The sequence below is a fragment of the Magnolia sinica genome, chromosome 18 (genome assembly GCF_029962835.1).
Source record: "Magnolia sinica isolate HGM2019 chromosome 18, MsV1, whole genome shotgun sequence".
Lineage (NCBI taxonomy): Eukaryota > Viridiplantae > Streptophyta > Magnoliopsida > Magnoliales > Magnoliaceae > Magnolia > Magnolia sinica.
This window is the reverse complement of record NC_080590.1, coordinates 56832579-56855547: the sequence shown is the minus strand read 5'-3', so window position 1 is coordinate 56855547 and position 22969 is coordinate 56832579. Positions and strand designations below refer to the sequence as shown.

Here is a 22969-nt window from a genome sequence, read left to right as displayed (position 1 = left end):
CACTTCAAAGCGATTTGTCTTCTCTTCAAGAAGGCCCTTAGCTTCCCTCCAATCCGACCCCTGTCAGCATGCTGAAGGAGAAATCTAACCAGGGCACCGACAGATTGGTGTGAAGGGTGAAGATTTTCCAAATTTAAAAATGTTTTTCAGGTAAGAATGTTTGTTTTTATTTATATTGAAGTCTCCACTTTTATCTCCAAATAATATTTCTTGGAGATTAGCGTGAAGTGTGAAGATTTTCTGTTTCCTTCTCATATCAGAAGGAATCCTTTGCAGTGCTCTCGATAGAAATTCATTCCCACATGAATTCCAATTTGGTTTCAGTACATCTACATTTCAGGTATACTTCACATTCCAAAAAAAAAAAAAACTCTATTGTTGTTGTTGTTGTTGTTTTCTTTTATAAAATGTTGTTTTTTTCTTTTTTATTTAAATTTTAGGTGGAAGGAGTAGCTCTTGAAGATGGGAGGGGTGTAAGCATCTGGGATACTTTCTGCTCTCTTCCTGGTAAATAACCAAAATGCCTTTTTCTTTTCTATTTTTTTGTGGGTATTTTACTATTTCTTCTCTTGGGCTTTTCTATAGTTATTACAATGACTGGTCTTAGATTTTTTTAATGTTTTTAGGGAAGATATTGGGTGGAGGAAATAGAGATGTAACAACTGATATATCATTGATACAAGGTATTTGCACTTTATTTGAATTTGAGGGGACATGAATTTCCTATTTGGGGCCCACTGTGATGTCTATGTGGCATCCACTCCATTAATGATCACAAGAATTGCAGTGTGGTATTGAATTTGTTGAGTTGCTAGAGGATGACCCAAATTCAAAGGCTAAAGTCTTAATATATACAGATGTATTCGAGCAAACCCCTCATGAACATGCCCGGTCCAAGAATCAAGTTCCACTCATCAGGTGGGACGTGGCTGTATGAGAAAAGTGAATCAAGTGCCACCTGAAGAGTGTTCCAAATCCCTCTTACAGGCGCTGCATTTAGTTACAGAGGGGCACATTAGATCCATGGTTCTTGAGTCGGTTATGGTGCTGTTGGATTTCTTAGGGATGTCTTTCGAGTCAATGACAAGAGATTGGATTCTACTGTTTTTAGTTAGATGTCTCTAGGTTGTAGGTCTGCCCATCATTTTCTTTCCTGTTCTTCTTTAGCTTTTTTTTTTTTTTTTTTGCTGTTGCTTGTTTGGCCTCGAGTTCTCTTCAAAAAAAAAAAAAAAAAACATTGTAATTATGGGCTGTTTGGGTTAGATATGGCCCATTTAATGGCTATGTTGCAGAGGGGTCCTTAACTCCTTACACATTTCAGTAAGTGCAACTGTGCAAATGATAGATTGGTACTTTCATGCAAATAATCATTGAGAAGTTTGGACTCCAATTGGGGGATTCAAGAAAATCCAGATTAATCCTTAATCTCGATTTTAGTAGGCCCCATACCCTCCCATTGCACCATTAGAAAAAACTAGAAGAATACTCTTCTTTCACTATCCCCCAAAATCGAGATTAAGGATTAACTCTCTCTAAACTAGGAATAAATACTAGGAAAACTAGTATGCGGATATAATTTGATGTACAAGTTTTTTTTTTTTTTAAATGAAGATTAACCTAAATTTTTTGCTTGAAAATAAGAAACTAAATATATTTAGCTAGAGATCATTAAGATATTATTCAGGTCTTGATACATCATGACGCCACCATTCCTCCAATGTTTAGCTAGAGACCGTTAATTGCACAATGATTCTATTCCATTGCTCCTACAGGCATGCATGTTTGTGGATTTTAATGCTTTGTGACGGACTAGAAGTTCTGAGGATAACAATATATGGGTCCCTTGGGTTCCAAAATATCATCTAAAATTACTGAGTGCCCTGATTAAGAAAAGAGCAATAGTTTGTCTTTTAGCCCATCAAAAAGGTGGCAAACCATTTTTGTCATCACATGAAGGTAATTAAACAACCAAAAGGTGCCCCACCTTCTTTGTAGATGGGGTAGATGCAGAGTAGTGATCTTTGCTTTAAAAGAAATAGTTGAGCATGTAAATTACCTTTAGAATGATAGTTTGGCAATGAAACAGCCAAAAGCTACCTTTTAGTTGTTGGAAAGAAAAAAGAAAAAGAAAATACCTGTAGAATGATAGTTTTACAGAGTTTTTGTGTGTGTGTGTGTGTCTGTGTGTGGCTCATGGTTGTTTTGCCTTGTTCCAGTCCAAAGAGACCAACGAGAGATGGGAAACCAACTACAGAGAGAATATCTTCCAACAACCATAATGTTGAGATTGCCAATCCATCAAGTGCTGATCAAAAGCATCGTAGGCGGTTACAAGATGCTTTGCCCCTTGAGGCTCCACTAGCACCTTACTTTAAGACAAGGCCTGATGTAGTCAACAAAGGATCAAAAAAGAAGACTGAAGAACCACCAGATGCCACTAAGTGATCTTCCAACCCAACTGAAGTACCCTGCTCTCAATCTTATTTCCAGGTTTTGTGTCTGTTTCTACACCATTGCTACAATCATCATCATCATAAGCATCTTAGCCTTTCTTCCAGCAATTAAGGATCGGCTTTCAAATGCTATATTATGTTCTTTGGAATCGGCCACAGTAGTCTCATAATTGCCATTCACGGTCATATAGTGAATGCTTTAGATGTAAATATTTTAAATTGACTCATTGAGTGGACTTGACCCAGCTGGACAACTAGTCGAGTTTATGGGTTTTTGAAATACATTTGCAATCCATAGGACTACGGTTAATATTATGAGAGGAATTACATGATCTTTGGTGCTGGGACATGCGTACACTCATCCTTTGCTACAACCTGTTGTTTAAATGTGCATGTCTTCCTTTCTCATGTTTGCTCTGTGGTCTGACAATTGACAAGTACTTCCTTATGTGACATGGATCCTACTACTCCCACAAAATATATTTAGTTTCCTATTTTCAAGCAAAAATTTAGGTTAATCTTCATTTTTGTTTAACTTGTACAGCAAATTATATCTGCATACTAGTTTTCCTAGTCTTTATTCCTAGTTTAGAGAGAGATAGCCTATAGATGAACAAGCCTATATATTGGCCTCATAACTATGGGCTCATATGGACCCATAGGACCACTATCTATGCTAAACAACCCAAATGTGTGGTCCTATGGATCCATATGAGCCCACGATGTAAACTTTTACTCAACTAATTACATCCACAGGCGTCATAGATGAATCAGCATATACAACAAAACTAACTGCATATGCTACTAGTGGATCCATAAACAGATCATACTGCTTATTAGGCCCCACGGGCTGATCTAACAGCCGTTGACTATTTGACCCAACTTTGATTGTCGTGTGTCTACTTGTATGAATGGTGGTCTAGATGCAACATTGATGCTCTATTAAGATCATGGGAAACAAACTCTACATAGGCTAGAATGAACTGTCAATTGCATGAATCTTCTACATAAATTTGTTTTTTAAGAGTCTAGATTCCTAAATCAGTTGGATCTTAACATAACATATTTAATTTTACCTTTTGTTGCTACTCTTACTCCCACAACCACAACCACTTCTTACTACATGGAGTATAATTATGTGCTAAAACTTTCTCATCCATGAGATTATAACACTTGCTAGTGGTACTAACACTTTCTCATCCATGTGATTATAGTACTTCTAATTAAGTTGCAACCCTTTAAGATAGCAAGACCACAAAAAAGACACTTAGCTAAGCAACCCATGTCAATTTTACCTCTCTTATGATCATGGGTACACGAAACAAGGATATATGATCCTTGACCATGGGATATGCACACTATCCTTGTTCTTCAATTCGCACAAGTAGGGCCCATGTTTCCATGGTTCAGATTGTTAATCTGATTGACCCACCACTGATGAACAATGCCCCAAAGTATCATTGGAAGATCCTACCATCCAATCTTTGACCTTTTATTAGATGAACATCAACCATTCTTCGGTTTCTATTATTAACTACTTATTTGCAAGCCCTCAACTGAAGGGCTGCGATTGTCTTGTTCTTCTTTAGCTTGCCTTTTGTTGTTGCTTGTCTAGCCTCGAGTTCTTCTCTTAAATTATTATTATTATTATTATTTTAAAAAAACATTGCAATTCTGGGCTATTTGGGTTAGATATGGCCCATTTAAAGACTATGTTGCAGAGGGGTAATGTATTATTATTATTATCATTGAATAAAAATTCTTTTTTCATGTTTCTTAGTTTAGTTTGATTTGGTAGCAGATTTGCAAAGAGGGTTTTTTCATGGTAGCTAACATTTGGCAAAAGGATTGTTGGTGTCTTTCTCACAATCCATACATACAAATACATGGTATTATTGATAGATAACAATTTCAAAAAATTACAAACATATTATAATTATATAATAACGAAAAAAAGAAGAAGATAAACTAATTTTTACCTCAATAGTTGTCTACATGTCCCATGCTTGTTTAACATGGCCATATTTATTTGAAATAGAGGGCTTCTTATATAGAAAACTAGGTGGAGTTGATATTTCGTTTCTTCTAATGACAAGCTACTTGAGTGTATGTGAAATCCAGTTAAGAGTCATCCTACATAGATTAATTGCATTTAACTGATCAGATGAAAAGCTATCTACAATAAGGCCAAGTTGGAAGTTAACTAAAGTCAATGCCGGTTACAAACTGACAGTATGAAGAAACTATTTTGTATAGTTTTATCTTGCTTAAAACCATCTTTCTTACTTTGTTGATTTTTTCCTTATGTTTTCTTCTTCTTTCTATTGAAACTCGACACCAATGGCTAAGAATGACTTTGGTGTTAGGCCTATCTTTATTTAAATTTGTTGTTGTTCCTCTTCTTCTCATGTATTTATTTATTTATTTATGTCATTTAAAACGGGTAACGGAAGCATCAGCCAATCCAAGCTATGCATATTCATCAACGGACTCGGATTGGGGTTGGAATTGGAATTACATTACTGTCAAGCATAATTCAAAAGCCTATAAGCTTAGCTTGACTTCATGATTTAATATTTAAGTTAGATAATTGAAAAATGTTTGGGATAACATGTGTGGATCCTGGTTGAAGGCATTACTCTCCCCACTAGAGATGGGAGTTTTGAAGTGCCATAACTTTTACTAATGGACAACTTGACCATGTGAATGACTCTACTCAATTCAACGACTGAGTTTAGCTGAAATGGTTTATCTATTCTACTTTTGCAAATTTAATTGGTATTATTATACCTATATTAGTTGGTATTTTTGAATAGTTGAATGTTTATTTTGTCTTTGGTTGTTACAGATTTTGCTTGTTTAGAAATGAGAAGATCATTGTATGCTCTCGAGTATTGTCTTTCTTTTTTATGTCATCTCGTCGTCGTCTTTCTCTATAATTTAGTTCTTTAGTTTCGGGGCATAGCTTTTTCATATGACTACGTTGTTTGTATGATCAAATTAATTTTCAGCCATGTGCAGTAAGCTTTAGGATCAAAGTGAAGCTGAGAATACGGTGTTAGTTGATGGTAAATTGATAACCAGTAGAGGCACATCCATGGAGTTCTCGCTTGTGATTGTTGAGAAGCTATTTGGCTGCGAGAAGGCATTGGATCTTCTATCAATGAGAACTTTAAATCGACATATAACTATTATGTTGGCATTGAACTTTTGTGAATGAATTAAAATGATTGATTGTGTTTGATTGAATTAATGAATGATTTAGCTATGAAGTATTGATCTAGATTAGCTTATATGAGTTGATTTATCAAGGCATGTACTACAATGGTAAGAGATGCCATTATTATATTTTTATTATTATTTTAAAAAAAAAAATAAGCATTAGCTACGGCTATTAACCGTAGCTATTTATCTAGAAACCGTAGTTGTTGCTAATTTCAGCCTATTGCTATAGTTCTCGTTATAATTTTAGATACAGATATAATCCGTAGCTGTATATACTTTAGAGCTATGGAAATTATGCTACAGATTTAATCTGTACCTATTGTTTTTATGGCTACAGATTAAATCTGTAGCTATAACTTCCAGACCTATGGCTACGGTACCAATGGCTACGGTCGTGCTACAGACATTAACCGTAGTCATAGGCCTTTAGCTATGGTTTTTATTCATAACCTTTTCCTAGTTTTTTGGTAGTGGGTTCTAATACGCCCTGTACTCCACAACTATGAGAGGTATCAATATGCGTGTTCACAACCCCAAGTGTAGGGTCGTGATGCAGTAATAATCTCAGTGAGACCGAGGTCGAATCCACAGGGACTAATCTTGTATATTTCTGAAAGTAACTAGAACTAGAACTAGAAGAAGATGTGAATCTAAATCTGAATTAATTGAGAGAGTAATTGTGAATAAAGTGATTAAAACAAACAAATTCAAAGGTGGTAACTAGGGTTTCCAAAGATCTACTTGTAGAGATCAAGGAGCCCTCTTACTTGATTCAAGTCACACGATTGGAATTGGAGTCTTGTCCTATCCAATTGGAAGATATATAATTTAGATCAATCTAAGCTTTCCTTAACCTAATTCTCAATGGAGGAGAATTGTGATAATTGGGAGAGATTCCATCTCCAAACCATGCCCATGAGATGATGGCTAATAATAGGATTTACCAATCCCACAATCTCAAAATCAGGAAAAGAAGATACTCAAAGCTATTGTAGATCTAATGTAATTTGAGTCACAATAAACCATTAAGAATTGAAAGTATTCCTTTAAAATCAAACTAAAATCAAAGAAGGTTCAACATAAACATGAATCAAAGTAAAATAAACATCTAATCACGTTACAAGCTTCACCTCTTAGCCCTATCTAAGAGGTTTAGCCAACCATAGACATGAATGAACTAAAATCTCTTAAGAAAAGCATAAAAACAACCAAGGAAAAGGAAGAAAAACTCTGGCGATAGCTTCTCCACCTTTTACTTCACTCACCAAACCCTAGAAGATGTCTAGGAACATCCTAAGGACTCCTATTTATAGTTTTTGCAACTCCAACTTTCACATCGAGTTGGAAAATTCTGAAAATCGCTTAAAATTTACGCAATCCGTGTGCTGTCTGTGTAACCTTAGACGAGTCAAGGAAAACCTTCGACTGGTTGAGGGTTGACTTCGACTAGTAGAGGGTTTACTTCGACTAGTTGAGGATGATGGGAAGTTAGAGGATTTTGTTGTTGGAGTTCGAGTTGAGGATTCTTCGACTATTCGAGCAGGAGCCTTAGCCTGGTCGAAGGAGGGCTTAGACTAGTTGAAGCAGGAAAATTTTTAGGGTTCCTTTTTTTCACTTCAAGTCTTCAATTCTCTTCATTCCTCAGTTGGTTTTCTTGGATCTTTGGCATGTGAATTCTTTATTTTTGATCATCTAAGATCCAACCTTTGGCTTGGTGATTTTTGAGCATTAAATCCATGTTTTTAGTACCCTTTTCAATTTAAGTTCTTAAATTCACCTTGCAACACAAACATGATTAAAATAGGACATTAAGCATTATCATGTTCATAAAACCAAGTAATAAATGGGGTCTAATATGCAATATTTGACCATCATCAATGCGCAAGTAACCTGCATGAGATGCATGCCTAACAAAGTATATGCGGTTTATCACACTTAGCGATCACTACAACATGGAAAATGATTTAGAGTTATCCGTCTCGCCCCACATCCCATTCTACAAAGATTTGTCAGCGTGTCCAACGTTAACGTGGATTTACGTGGTTATCCTAATGCGACACATCACATGACTTGGATGAATTATGTGACACAATTTGTTCATGGAGTGACTATTTGCAACATCCAATCTCGGAAGTGATGTACTACATATTGCAATTACTTACATCAATTTATGCACCACTACCCAAAATTTATGAAATTACGTGTTGGCTAAGGGGGTCGCTTCTGAACTGCATTACATCCACAATATTTATTTGATCGTTAGAAGTGGGATTTCCAACATAGTACATGTACTAAAGAAGAAATAAATTGAATCATGGGAGTTTTGGAATTCCAAGACACATGCCCAAGCCTTAAAGGTAGCTGGCACAAAGGTTAACATAATAGAGGAGGAGAGTAGCAATGGATAACTCAACAAAAAGGAGAGTAGCAATGGATAACTCAATAAAATAAGATAGTTGCAGTGGCTAACTCAACAAAAGAGGAGAGTAACAATGGATAACTCAAGAAAGAGGAGAGTAGTAAGGGCAAACTTGACAAAATTAGTAAAGGCACAAGTAAGGCTTGTATCCATCACCCCACATCAAATAATAAAGATCACTCGTAATTAATATCATACCATAATTCCTAAAGGGTAAATAATTGTTAGTGGTAAATTAAACAATTGCAAGGAAAAATCATAGTAGCATGAAAGCAAAGCATGTAAGAGGCGGGATAAATCATATCAACTTAAATCAAGGTAAGCTTAAAGGAATCCCTCACCTCTTAAATCAGATCGTCCTCCCTCAAGGCTAGATGTCTACATATATACCTTAACATCAGACTATACCCTAAATCACATGGTTTGAACAGTTAAGATTAAGTTATCTTTGAGTCTATGATTTGAGTTTAGGATTAAGTTTAATACATTTTTCATCTCTTAATGACTACATACTTAGTTTGAAGATTTTGAAATCATCTTAAAGTCTAAAATTATTCCGGAGAAATTTTGAACGATCCACTAACCTTTGACGAATTCAGACTTGACTCAGATCCAGACTCGACCTGTGACTCAACGAGTCAGGGTTTGGTGTGCAACACCCATGCTTTCTTCCTCTCTTCTTCTTCCTCTTCTTCTTCTTCTTGTTCTTCTTGTCCTTGTTCTTCTTCTTCTTTAAGGTGGAAGAGAGAATTTGGATGGGCCATAACTCAACCCATTTAATCCCAACCGAGTTAACTCAGTCTAACACTCTCGCTCGTTTCTTTTCTCTCTTTCTCTCATTACTGTGTTGTCTCTAATAGTTAGATGGGAGGGAATTTATAGGTGCATGAGTCTCTAGACTCTTCTTGTGAATTCCTTATGCAATCTTTGTTGCGCAGCCAAGAAAAATGGAGCAGCGTGATCACTGTCCGCAGGCTTCTGATCTCCCTCTACATGTCTTCTTCTTTCCTCCATGGGTTAGGTCGGTTTTGGACGTGCCACTGTGTGGATGTCTTGGATTTTTTGGTTAAATCAAAGACCTAGAGTAGCAGTCTATGCGTTGGAGACAACTTCTTGGAACAACAATTCCCACAGGCTATGGTTTATTCCTGTGATGGAACGCCATTCTCCAGATGTTTCTTCCCTATTTCACTGGCTTGGGAAGGGTCGAAAATCCCTTATCCAAGGCTTGGATGGCTTAGATTGGAGCTAGGTTACTTAGTTCGGACGCCCTACGCGGAAGGCCTTACAAGTGTGACTGATTTCTTCGTGTCGTTGCCGTTTGCGGAGGGAGTTGGACTCTAATTCTATTGCGGAGATAGGTGAGGTTCACTGTTCTATTGTTGTGGTGTGATCTGTTCTGACCACTAGTTTCATTCTACCATGTTAGGGTGTGGGCTCAAGTTCAAGGTGAATCCGTTGATCAGGTGGCCCACGCATGAAACCATGTGATGGGGTGAAATCCATAGTTGTGCCATTTTTGTCGCCCCCTATTATAGTGTGCAGAAAGTGCCTAATTTGTTCAAAATGGGTGGGTCCACTTGTGATGATATTCCAGGAGTTCCACACCCTTCACCATCTTTAGCATGTTGTGCTCATCCATGGCCCTAAGACTAGAGTGGATCCGATCTTCGAGTGGGCCACATGATTCGTCGATGTATAGGGTGGTGTTGGCTGTTAAAGAATCCTTCAATCATGCATGCATTAATTGCCATGCATTTGGCACTTGCTAGTTACAAGTTTTCCATTTGTTTCTCAAGTGACTTCTGATGTCCATTGCATTAGGGTGTGTCGTTCGAATGTCCTAAAATTTTACGGATATCTCTTATTTTTCATCCTCTTTCTATCGGTTTAGCTCGGACCCCGATCTCTCAAGGATGAGCAGGATGTGTTCCTAATGGTCCACATTGTTTAGAGGTCTAAGACGTCACTTTTATTCATTTAAAGGAGAAGTTAACTAGTAGTGTTGGTGTGTTCCTTACGATCTTCGTACTTGATAGTTCGTTCTATTGTTTGGATGGCCCGGTTGGCGGATCCAACTCTGATAGACGGTCAAATGGCATGTTGAAAATAGAAACACTGGTGGTTAGTATTCTAGTCATGTATCTAGGTGATTCTACAATCAGTTTTGTAAATAGATGAACATAAGTGGGTTTTTAGAGCGATCAAGGGGTAAAACATGTGTATCATTAGATTCGGGTGTCTTATTCACATGTATAAGTTTCTTAAATTATAGTTCTGATGGTGGGTTATGAAAGTGTCCTGGTTTGTCAATTAGCGTGAGTGTTGAGTTGGCTAGACAAAAAAGCTCTATAGGAAGATCATTCAATCATCTGCCTTAATCGAATGTGTCCCTGAATTCACCACAGGTAAATCTAAGCCTCACATCCCATGTCCCAAAACACAAGGTAATTAAAATTCCTAAAACTGATTAGAATATCATAGGGTTTGTGGATTAGAAAACTTTTTCAAAATTTCAGAAAATCTCTAACTTTTCTACCTCTGTCGATTTATCAATAAATTGATCGATGTAATCGATAAGTGCTGTCGATGTCCTCGAAGTTCACTCAATAATATCGAATGAGGACATTAGTTGTCCAGCAACCGCATATACTTCTAGACAGAATTATCGATGTATCGATATCTGTATCGATATCATCGAAAGTTGAATCTCGAGTCTATTGAAGTTGACTCGATAAAATCGACAACAGAGATATTATGTCCCTGTTTTTCTAAGGAAAATCATAAAATCTTCGATATATCGAAGTTCTCCTCGATATCCTCGGAATTCAAATGCCGATGATATCGGATGGCCTTCGATGATATCGGTCTTGGACACATAGTCAACCGACAATATTTTCAGGTGGTTTTTATCTTGGATTGAGGGTCACTCGATAAAATTGATATTCAAATATCAATGATATCGGGGCTGGGTGGATTGCATCGAGAATGGACATAAACTGTCCAGCAATCTTAACTGGAAAATCCTTTGGATTTATCGATGCATTGACAAGACTACCGATATCACTGACATTCAAATTTCGATGATATCGAGTGTGCCTCGATCATTCCTTTTGACCTGAAATATTTTCAAAGGTAAATCTCTCTCATTTTCAAATGTCGAGGAATCAATCCTTGTATCGATGAAATCGGAGTTCGAAATCTGATGACATCAACGCGTGTTTTGATTTCCTCGACCAGTTGGTAAAATGTTTCAAAAGCGTATGACATTTGAGTTTGTCATCGAGCGGCCAGTTGATGAAATCGAGAGTATACGCTCGATGATATCGACCCTGCTCGATGATATCGAAATCTGTCATAAATGTGACCATTTTATATCCGTTGGAACCTTTTACCTATATATAGAGAGCTTGTCTTTAGTTGCTAGTAGAGAAAGAAGAGAGTGCTTTTGAGTGTTTAACCTTAAATCATATACCCAAAGCCCTTTCTCTCATAGAAGTGCATCCTCCAATCCACCCTCATCATTGATATTCAATAGAGTGGATTGGGGAATGAACTTCTGTATTCAAGGATCCTCCAGCTACCATCTTAATGGCTAATCATTAAGCTGGGATGCCTTGAATGCATAAATGATTGGAATCACTTTATTTCCCTTATAGAAAAACCTTCAATAGAGTATGATTCCATTACAACCTTGACCCAACCCGTCATCATGCATTGGTACATCTTCTGAGTTGCGGTTCAAGGAAGCAGAAGATTCTTCATCAACAAATGAGGAAGATCTTCGACAACGCGCTGAATAGGGCTCTTCTACTTATTTGTAAGTCAATAGAGTTTAGAGGACCCTTGTGATCGTTCTTTTGTAGGATTGGGTCTAAGGTATTTCTCACCCCTTGCAAATCCTTTAGGAGGCCTCTGGCAGGAGTGTATGTAGTGGGTGTTTTGTGTTGACCCTTGCTCTGTGGAGAGCATAAATATTAGGTCCTTGTAGTAGTCCTTGGCCAGTGTGCCTAAAATTGGGTGCGTTGTGTTGACCCTTGCTTGTGGGAGCATAAACAAGTGAGGTTCCTTGTGTGGATCCTTGGTCAATGTGCCTAAAATCGGGTGCTATGTGTTGACCCTTGCTCGTGGGAGCATAAACTATTAACTTAGGTGTACGTTGTACTAGTTAGAGGTGAACCTGATTTAAAACCTCGGGTTTGAAGTGAACCATGTGAAACCTCCTTAGTGAAATCTGGTACACTCAAGGGTTAAGTGTTGTTGTCAAGAGTGGAGTTGACAAGTAGTCGAACCACTATAAAAATGACTATGTTTGAGATTGCTATTGTCTTACATTTGCTTATGAGATTTCCTTAAATACTTTCATATTTGACTATTTGAGATCACACTTCACACATACACAGTCATATCTATCATAAACTAATTTGTATATTGTTCATCTCTCAAATAGTTTGTGATTGGATCCTCTACCGGGCTTGGAAGCTAGTAGAGTTACTCTGGAGTAATCCTTATGCTTGCTATTAGGATTAGATTGATAGGATTTTAAATTGTTGTTAAATTTTATAAAAGTCTTATTCACCCCCTCTAGGACATATTGGCATATTCCTACTTCAACTAAGGCGGTCATTACCGTAATTTCATGTTAAGCATATTCATAGGTGATGAATAAGATGAACAGATCATAATCTCAACTTGATGTGTGTATAAGTGGATTATAGAGATTGAGTATCTAGTTTACTATGATCGGGTAGTCTAAAATCAAAGTGGACGGTTAGATGTCTCTATCTAGCAGCGCATATTTGATTGAGTAGCTGGTTATGATAGACAAGTGAAAATATTTTTAGTTGATGATGATCCTATCTTAAAATCAACTGTCATATGGCATGATTTATGAATGAAGATTATTCCTAATAGTCAAATTCGTGTTGGAGAATGATATAATGCTAGGATAGCTGGATTGGTATCGTACACATGTACATAATAAGTTAAATTTCATGGTAACATTGGATAACTTTCAATACTCGAGTATTGAAAAGTTTGAGGTGTTACACATTTTTAAAGAGAGGCAAGTTAGGAAATTGTGCATTACCTTAACCAATTATCTTGCAGTTGTCACCATTTACTTTGTTGATGTTTGAGAATATTGCCTTATCACATGTCATGTGTGTCGATCATCCACTATCCAAGTGCTATCTTGAATGGTTAATAGCTTTGAAAGTTGTGTGGGCAACAAGACACTTAACCTTTGGAACCCATTTCATTACGGTTCTAGGTTTAGGAGGATCTCTTATTTTTCATTGTATTTGAGAGTTAGGATTTCTCCTTTTTCCATATACTCCTGTCTTATCCGAGTTGGATTTTAATAGCTCTTTAAGCAAGTCTACAATTTTTTAGCTAAGGGATGTTTATTATTCTTTTGATGTTTATAACTAATGGCATTATTATTTATTTCAGAGAATTGAAAAGGTTTTGAGTTTTTGAAGTCATTTCTTATATAGTTAAAATCTCTTAGAGTCTTTCCTTTAGAGCTCGAGGATTCTCCTCTTACAAAGATACGATCAGAATCCCTGGTTTTCAAAGAGTTTTTTTTAATATATCCCGGATCATACTTGTCACTACATCGCCTCGATAAGGTTAACAGTTTTTCAAGTTTTTGGTCACTAAGGGCATATTTCCAAGTGTCCTTTGAACTTCGAAGGGAAGAAACTTCAAGTTTTAGTTTCTCATTTTCTATTTTAAGTTTTTGCAATTTAGAAGACTTAAAACTCAAATCTAATTTTGTTTTTTCAAAACAATCGAAAAAATGAGATTTTTAGAAAAAAAAAAAAACTTTTTCAAGTTCTAATTTTAGTTTAGTATAATTTTCTTTTTGAATTTTCAAGTTTGAATTTTCAAGTTGACAGCTATTTTACAACTCACTTTGTATAGGGCATTATAAGCATCTTGAAGATTATCTTCATTTTCAGGGTCACTTCATAGAGTTTCATAGTCAGACATATCACAGCTCTCTGAAGAAGTGACTCTTGTTATTGTCATAAAGGCTTTCACATCGTTTGCATTTTCTTACTCTGATTCATCAAATTCAGAGTTAGTGTCAGACTATGATGATTCATCCCAAGTAGCTATCATGCCTTTTCTTTCAGATTTATCCTTTTCAGGACATTTAGAAGCTAAGTACCTATATTCATAACAGTTAAAGAATTGACTCTCCTTTGTTTTAGATTTCCAAAATTTTGATTTTTCTTTTCTTTTATCAGATGGTTTTTGAAAATCTGTTCTTTTCTTATTTTTGAAAATTCTATAAATTTTTTTGGCTAACATTGTCATATATCTTCGTTTTCTTCAAAATCAGAATTTGCATTAATTTCTTTTAGATTAGATTTAGAAGATTTAAAAGCAATGGAATTAACTTTAGGAGCTTTGAAATTCAGCTCATAAGTTTGAAGAGAACCAACTAACTCCTCAACTTTCATAACATCTATATCCCTTAACTCATGTATAACAGTAACCTTTGAATTAAACCTACCAGGAAGTGATCGCAGTATTTTTGCGCAAACCTTGCTTTCACAAATTCTATCTCCAAGACCCCACATGGAATTTACTATGTCATTTAATTTCATATAGAAGTCCATAAAAGACTCATTTTCTTCCATACGCATCTCCTCAAATTTGGTTGTGAGGATTTGAATTTTAGATTTTTTTTAACTATTATAGTTCATTCATGTGTCATTTCAAGAATATCCCATGCTTGTTTAGCTGTATCACAACAAATAATTCTTTTGAATTCATCAGGCAATAGAGCACAAGTTATAGCATTTAAGGCCTTTACATTTGCACTGCTTTCACTTTTTGAACCGTGGTCCAAAAAGCAAATGTGATTTATTTCATTAATATGGTCTCATCACCAGCTACTACTTCCATTATAGGAGGGATCCATTTAGATACAGTGGATTGCCACACACTTTCATCAAGGATTTGAGGAAAATCCTCATCCTGGGTTTCCAGTATGAATAATTTGAGCCATCAAAGGGAGGTGGCCTAGTAAGGATAAGTTTTCGAAATTCGACATGTTAAAGCTCTAGATCTACCTCAAGGTGGTAAGTTCAAAAAAAAGAAGAAGAAGAGTAACTTGCTCTGATACCACTTGAAAAGTAGAGCTTAAGATGTCATAAAGGGGTGAATAGGACAATGCCAAAAAATTGAAATAAATATTAAATATGTAAATAAAGTAAAGATCTCAATTGCTTAAGTATTAAACCGTTGATTCCAAATAATTCGTAGGACAACCTTCACCTAAAGTTTTAGGCAAGACAACCTTATTTCACAAATTTCTTTAAAATTAAAACTTCAAACTTGTAAGAATAAATTAAAATATTAAAACATTCACCACTCCATTGAAATTAAATACGATCAATCCACCGCAAATAAAATACAGGCATTCACCACATGGTACAAAGGGTTATAGCGGTTCAGTGCTTTAAAAACAACCACACCTACTCCAGTCCCAAAATTACTTCCCTCGTAATTTTGGCTTTCACTATGAAAAGGTTATCTCAGGTTCACTTTAATAACCTTATACGATTCTTGTGATTTTCACAAGTTATCACAATCAAACCGAAACTGAGATTTTACAGGCTATCTCAAACAAAACCTTAACTGAGATTTTAACAGGCTATCTCAGAAAAACTTAAAAGAGTTTAGAAGATATACTTATCTTCATCGTAAAAGACGTATCAAAAGCTTGTAGCCGGATAACTTATTTCTTAAATGTAGATTGTTCCTTGTTCAGTCAGATAGAAAGGGTGTAGGATTCTATTGATTTTAATTAAGTTAAACCCAAAGGCTACTTAAATAAATTCTCTTAGATCTCAAAAGAGGAGTATAGTTTACTCTCTTTAGAACCAAACTTGAAATATCTGAGATAAAAGGAATTGAAAAAAACTATATAAATTAAATTATAAATACCGTTCAATAGCTTGTTAATAACTTGAGCTTATGTCTCCTGTAGAAGGATTTTGATAATTAACTTATATAGTTCGGAATGAGAGGAGAACTCAATTTATAGGCAAAGAAGTTAGAACTTCGGTTAGCCTGAGATAGGCTTCAACTAGCCTAAGTTCATCAGATTCTATTCAACAGATTTCGGATTACGCGAGATAAGAATTATCCAAAATTTAGCTAGCCTTAGGTGTACTTTGGCTGGCCGAACAACACAATTCGGAGAGCCGAATTCCAAAAGTCAAAGCTACTGAAATTTGACCCAAACTTTCTTGGGCTAGCCGAATTTTAAGCTCGAGCTAGCCAAACCAAAACTCGGGCTAGCCAAATTTACAACAAAAGTTGTTATTCGATTCGGGCTTGAAGTTGAGCTGGCTGAACAAAAAGTTAGGATGGCCAAACACTACCAAAAAATCAAGTAAAGGCTACGGACTTTAGAAGTTTTTAAGATGCTACGGATTTAATCCGTAGCTAAAAACTACTTAATCTATAGCTAAAGCCTAGCTTCCACCGGGATATTATTAGAGATGGATGGTGCTTAAGGGGCTCATTGGAATATATGTGTTTTATCTAATCCGTTCATAAATTTTAATATATAATTTCAGTGAATGAGCCCAAAAAGTAAGTAGATTGAACGTCTAATTGGACCACACCATAAGAAATAAAAAATAAATAAATTTCTATTATTAATATTTTATGTGGTCCGCTTACAGCTTCGATATAACTCATTTTTTGGATCAACCATTAAAATGATGTTTTAAATTGAATGGACGGATTAGATAAATAACATACATCACGGTGGGCCCCACATGACCTAAAACTAAGCACTTAAAAGTGTCATTCATCACCGCCCCCAAAACACAATCCCGCGTGCAACCCAAATTCCTCAAATCTCTCTCGCGCGCCCGTCCCTCTCCCAAAACCTAAATTCTCTCTCTCTCTCTCTCTCTCTCATGTCGCCGTTAGGGTTTTTCAGTCATCCCTCTGTATCTGTCTCTCGCCGGAATACGCAGATGGCCGCTAGATTTTTCCAGCCATCCCTGTCGGCGTCGATCTCTGACGCATCAACCACTATAGAGGTTGTTCCGCCAATATACGAGGAGTTTCCCCATCCCTCCTCCTTTCCTATTACGTATCCAGCTCCACTGTAGAAACGAGGTATCATCTCCACTTTCAACCTTTTTTTAAAAAAATTCCAGCTGAGATCATGATGACAAGTGGGTTAGTGATTTAATTTTGCTGCTTGAATGCATGATTCGTGCTTTTAATTGAATTTTTGTCTTTGACAGTGTGAGTTGTATTCAGTTTCCTTCATGCTTGAAAATATTGGATTGCCCATCATTGTTTCCCATTTTACCCTTTTTATTATTATTAGTGCATTTACTGGGGTTTTGTTATTACTAGTTATGAACTATACCATTTGGTTTTTGAGTTATCTCTCTCTTAAAAAAAAAACTAGTGTTTGTGGTCACAAGGGGTTTTTTATTATTTTATATTTTGAGTTCTGTTTGCTTTTTTATGAATTTTTGTTTTCTTCTGTTTGTTTAGTAAGGAAGGTTACATTTATATATGATTTTTTTTTTTTAATTTATGGAATTTTATCTACCACATTAAAAGATCACTTGGGGATTAGACATTTTTGGCATATATATATATATATATATATATATATATATATATATATACACATATATATATATATGGGATTTTTCATTTCTTTGAAAAATAAACAAGAATACCCATTTTCCTACTTGACACATTCAGTCATATATGCTGATGGTACTGTATTTTATTGTTGTTTTTTCATGAAATGGTGTCTTAATGTAGGACACATTTGGGTTATTTTCCTCTTCAAAGACTGAACTAAAATATCCATTTGCTTGCATCCCTTGCATGTATGTATGTATGCATGAATCTGTGGATTTGGCACTTTAGGTGGTGTTGGACACATTTGGGTCATTTCTCCCTTCAAAGACTCAACCAATCCCTTTTTGTTGCATGCATGCATGCATGTGTCATGTATGCATGTATAGTTGTGGCATTGTATTCTTTTTCCTTTTCATATAGTGATGTCCTAATGTAGGATTTTTTGGGTTATTTCTCCCTTGAATGATTGAAGTAAATGCATTTAACCAGCCTGCATTTATGTATGTATGTATGTTTGTATTGGTATCTTTTGCTTTTTCATACAATGGTGTTCTAATCTAGAATATTTTTAGGTTATTTCTACCTTGGGAAAGGCATTTTGTATGCTCTTTCACAGAGGGTTCCCTTAATTTAGATCAGTCTGAAGAATCATGGATCTTCTTTTAGAGGGGCCGCTTTTTTCAACACCAATTTCATCTTCTTATATTTCACAAGATTCATAGATGTATGAAATTGTTACAATTCTCTGATTTTAGATGGAAATGATGATCTATACGCTGAGCTTTGGCATGCCCAACTGAATGTGTATATTAAAAATTTTAAATTATGGGAGGCATAAGAATTGACATGTGCTTTATGGGAGGCAGAAGAATTGACAAATATCCATTGTGTGGCATCTGAAGGTGTGTGGAAATTCCTTTTTTAAGGCTCTTCTATTTTGTTTAGTTCTCTTGTCACTTGATTGCTGAATTGCATGTGGTATGGACGTGCAACGCTTTTTTTTTTTTTAATCATGGAGATGTGTCTTGGAAGATGCTTCCTTTTATTGTATTTTGGTGAATCTGGAATGAAAGATGTTGTAGAATCTTTGCAAGCAAGTCTTAGCAGATTGGCATGCTATGTTGGAGAATCCTTTTCATGGCTACAGGACGGGCAATGTCTTCCCTTACTTTTAGGATGTCTCTTTCCTTGAATCCATTCCACCCGAGAGTCCTTTTATGCAAGTTGATCTTTTTTTCCCTCCCTTCCTTTTTGGTCATGTTTTGTCTTTTTTCTTGTACTTGTAATGGAGGCCTTCTCATCTTCTATTCTTCTTCTTCTTTTTCTTTAATATGAGATCTTTCAAAAAATAATAATAATATAAGTTGAGTAGCCTTCCAGAAAATGCTCCTTGGAGTTGAGATAGTAATTTCTTTAAAAAAAAAAAAAAAAAAACATCAAGGATCTAGGACACAATGCTTTTGAGAACTTTAATATCAACTAAGAGTTTTACCTCTTTCTATCTGCATGATGTAGAAGTTGAATGGATTTTGATGTTATTCCTACATTTCCACAGGTATGGGATTAGATTCATCAAGCAGGTTATTATGTTGATGTTGATACAACAGACAAGAGGATCCAAAAGAAGGTGCATGTACTATTCTATTAAAGACCATTTGTGCAATACTTAATTTCTCAGTACGTATTTGATGGTAACTATATTTTTATTGATAAGCTATGCTTTTGTGGATCAATGAATAAATAAAATACTTGAAAATAATGTACTTTGTTATTTTTCTATTATAAGTGGAAATGATGTTATATAAACTAGTAAATTAGCTTCAACATGATAATTATGAGGTTCACCCCTCGTTCTTCATATATGTTGACTGCAGAACATTGGTCATATTTGTCCTATCATCCATTTCTCTCAGGCACATCTGGCCTAAGCTTTGGCCCAAGTCATGCTCATAGTGGAGCCAACCAATAAGTTGAAAATGTGGGGCCCACCTGCAGTATATGCATGGGCAGATGCACATTCAGGATTTTCAGCGCATGGACCATCCATGTTGAGACCCAGCATTGTATAATTGGATCACTGATGCATGGGCCTCACCTGTTCATGCTGAAAACCCAAGCTCACTAGACAAGCTCTTGGCCCAGGCATTTTCCTTGTTGGCCACCATCATTGCCATTGTCATAACTTTCCGCCAACTATTTGAGATTGCCTTTGATCTTTTCCTTGTTCTTCTGGGAAAAAAGGAAAAGAAAAGTGAGAAAGGATTAAATCAGTTAGTTGAAATTTGTGAACATATGGATAAAATACATGCATGCTTGTTGGTGCTTCCTGGTGAAAGGGAGACAGTTGCATTGCCTTAGCATGTAAGCATTGGCACATGTATCATTCAATTATATGATAATTAACTAACATTCACATGCCTCTGTTTAGTAGTTGACTACGATTGGACTATTCCAATTATCTTATCAATTTGATGTCGCTGGATAAATTAATCTTTCGATGAGTAGAATGACCTGACTCTAGGACCAAGTCATCTATGTGGTGAGCCCATATGAAAGATGGCTGGGATGTCATGTCACACACAGTTTTCATAGTCATGGTTCCGTTAAATTCAGGTTCAGTTTGCAGTTTGGATTCTTGAGGTGCTTAATGAATCCAATTCATTGAGCTTAGTTCACCATCAGTTTGTTCAGTTTGTAGTATTGATTTACTAAGTTTGTTTACTCTGTTAGTCATTTTGTGAAGTTCGTAGTATTGATTTACTAAACTTGTTCACCATGGGACCCACTTGTACAAATTGAAACCTGAAATTGTTATACCCTGCTTATTAAAATCCTGTTATTGACTAAATGGTTGTTTATGTCTAGATAAATCAGACACCGACTGGCAGTAACTGGAAAAAAGTTTTACAGATGCTGGAATTTGAATTCGAATGCTGGGAATTGTGATCAGATTGCTATATTTTTTTACAATTCTGGAAAACTATTTTCTTATAAAGGTATTTATATTGGAAATAGTCTAAGACTCCTAACAAATTAAATACAATAGAAAAAATAGCAATTGAAGTAAATAGATGTTCAATATCACTTTTATGAGGAATCATCACAAACAACCAGTTGCATGTGAAGTTCACATGCAAGCTTGCTCATACGCCAAAGTGTCATGTGTAGGACATCTGAGCGATGCATAAGGTGGGATTCACTATGACAATCACCTGCTGCAAAAAATTGGTTAGCCTGCTCATCAGGAAGCCACCCTATATGAAAACAATGAGTGTTTTTAATTGGAACTGTTAACTGTCTGATTCAACGTGCATGTCTGTCTTTCCTGATCAGTGGATTTTTCTGATTTCTATGCCAAGTGGCCTTCATCTTATGCATAACCTGATGTGTCATACACATGACGTGAACGGGGTTTCATCTGAAGTTCACATGCAACTGGTTGTAGGTGATCATTCTTACTAGTATTGAATTGAATTGATTGTAATGATGGTTGTCTTTGAATAATCCTGGAAAGTTCGGTGCAAGAACTCGCTCAGATGTTTGTCTAAGAGCTGGCTTTGAAGGTAACATTTGTTTAGCCCTTATCAGCAAATCTTTGGCTGATAGTTGTATCATCTCATCATTTGACACGTTGTGGGTCATCTTACCATGCTCATAACTGTCCTTTGTTTATCTACAGATTTTTGTTGTTGTAAGCATGGGGTCTTGTTCATTTTCATATGTACTTGAGGATTAATGCTTCTTGTTTTTTGTTCATTTATTTATTTATTTAACTTTTCAATGCAGCAAATAACAACAAAAAATGCTCTGAACCATGAGTGGTCTGCCCAAATCAAAAGATTTTATGCCAGCAGTTCCAGTTCAACATGCCCAAAATAGGTATTTGGATGTACAACATGGATTTTGAACATAAACTGCTTCAAATGATTGGGCATATCAAAATGTGGGTGCAAATATCAATTCTTCTTTCCCATGCTTTATGAAATTGTAATAGGTATTGACTGTTGTCATTACATGAAATCCAAGAATTTTCGTTGTTATATACACCCGCTATTTTCCTATTGGTATGATTTTGATAGATGAACACTTGTAAACTTCGAAGGAAAAGTATTTTTGCCTCTTATTTTTATGGTCATGATTTCAAATCTACTCTGCTTACTAGCTGTTTTTACTACTGTAATTCAGATTGCGGATGTGTGGTCATGTGGAGTAACCCTCTATGTCATGCTAGTGGGTGCATACCCTTTTGAGGACCCTGAGGAGCCCAAGAACTTTAGCAAGACAATACAGGTTAGTACTTGGCTTGTCATTACTGCCACACAAAATGGTGTATTCAATCAAAAGGTAGAGGTGACTAGTAGCTCCCATTCATTTCACTCTGTCATGTATGTAGGTTCTTTCATAGGTTTTCCTACATTGTAACAGACCCTCACTGCTATTCATGCAAGCTGGTCATTCCTATTGCTGCTGAAGAGATATTGTTGCTAAGATTTGCCAGATGGGCAATGAGATTAGAGCTCTAGCAGGCCATAAATCTCTTGAAAAAGGGCTGAAATTCAACACCCAACTCAGGAATTCCATTGCTTGTAGGTGAGTCTCTTCTAATACTCCTTCAGGATTGCATCTTTCTTTGGTTTTATGGAGTGGGTGCTGATTTCCTTCTTGGTTTTTTTTTTTGGTGGATTTTAGTTAGAAGGGTGAAAAGATTGCATTTTTGATTGGTGGGTTGTGATTGTTTTCTTGCATTTTGGAATCCACAAGACTGCACTTTTTGAATGGTGGGTTGTGTTTGCTTTCTTGAGTTTTCTCTTGCAAAACTGGAAATATTGCATTTTTGTTGTAGGTGGTGTTGTTCACTTCATTCTCTTCTTGAAGAAGTCAAAAGATTGCATTTTGATTGGTGGGTTTCTTGATTTTTCTCTTATAGGAAAAAAAAACACTTGCAATTCGTATCGTGTGTTTGTTCACTTGCTATTCTTCTTACAGAAGATGGAATTTGGAATGATGGATTGTTCTTTTTCACTTGGATTTTTTCCCTTCTGTGTTGCAAATTGGCATTCAACTTTTACATCCAAGAATGCACATGTGTAGTTCATCAAATAATACATTATGTGATATCGTGTGCATGATATCTATGTTGTAATTACAGTTATCTATAATAATAATAATTTATTCATTATAATGCATTCACAATAGTTATCATTGTGGTTACAGTTATTCATTATGT

General features: G+C 35.9%; 2 long non-coding RNA genes across 2 annotated transcripts; both read left to right on the top strand.

Moving 5' to 3' along the window:
* The first annotated feature begins 222 nt into the window (after window positions 1-222).
* On the top strand, window positions 223-1001 carry LOC131233896 (uncharacterized). Its single transcript, XR_009165402.1, has 3 exons — window positions 223-340; window positions 441-507; window positions 627-1001. It is a non-coding gene; the product is annotated as an uncharacterized LOC131233896 (long non-coding RNA).
* A 16057-nt stretch (window positions 1002-17058) lies between these two features.
* LOC131233091 (uncharacterized) lies at window positions 17059-21299 on the top strand. Its single transcript, XR_009165085.1, has 3 exons — window positions 17059-17253; window positions 19298-19369; window positions 20608-21299. It is a non-coding gene; the product is annotated as an uncharacterized LOC131233091 (long non-coding RNA).
* The last annotated feature ends 1670 nt before the right edge of the window (window positions 21300-22969 follow it).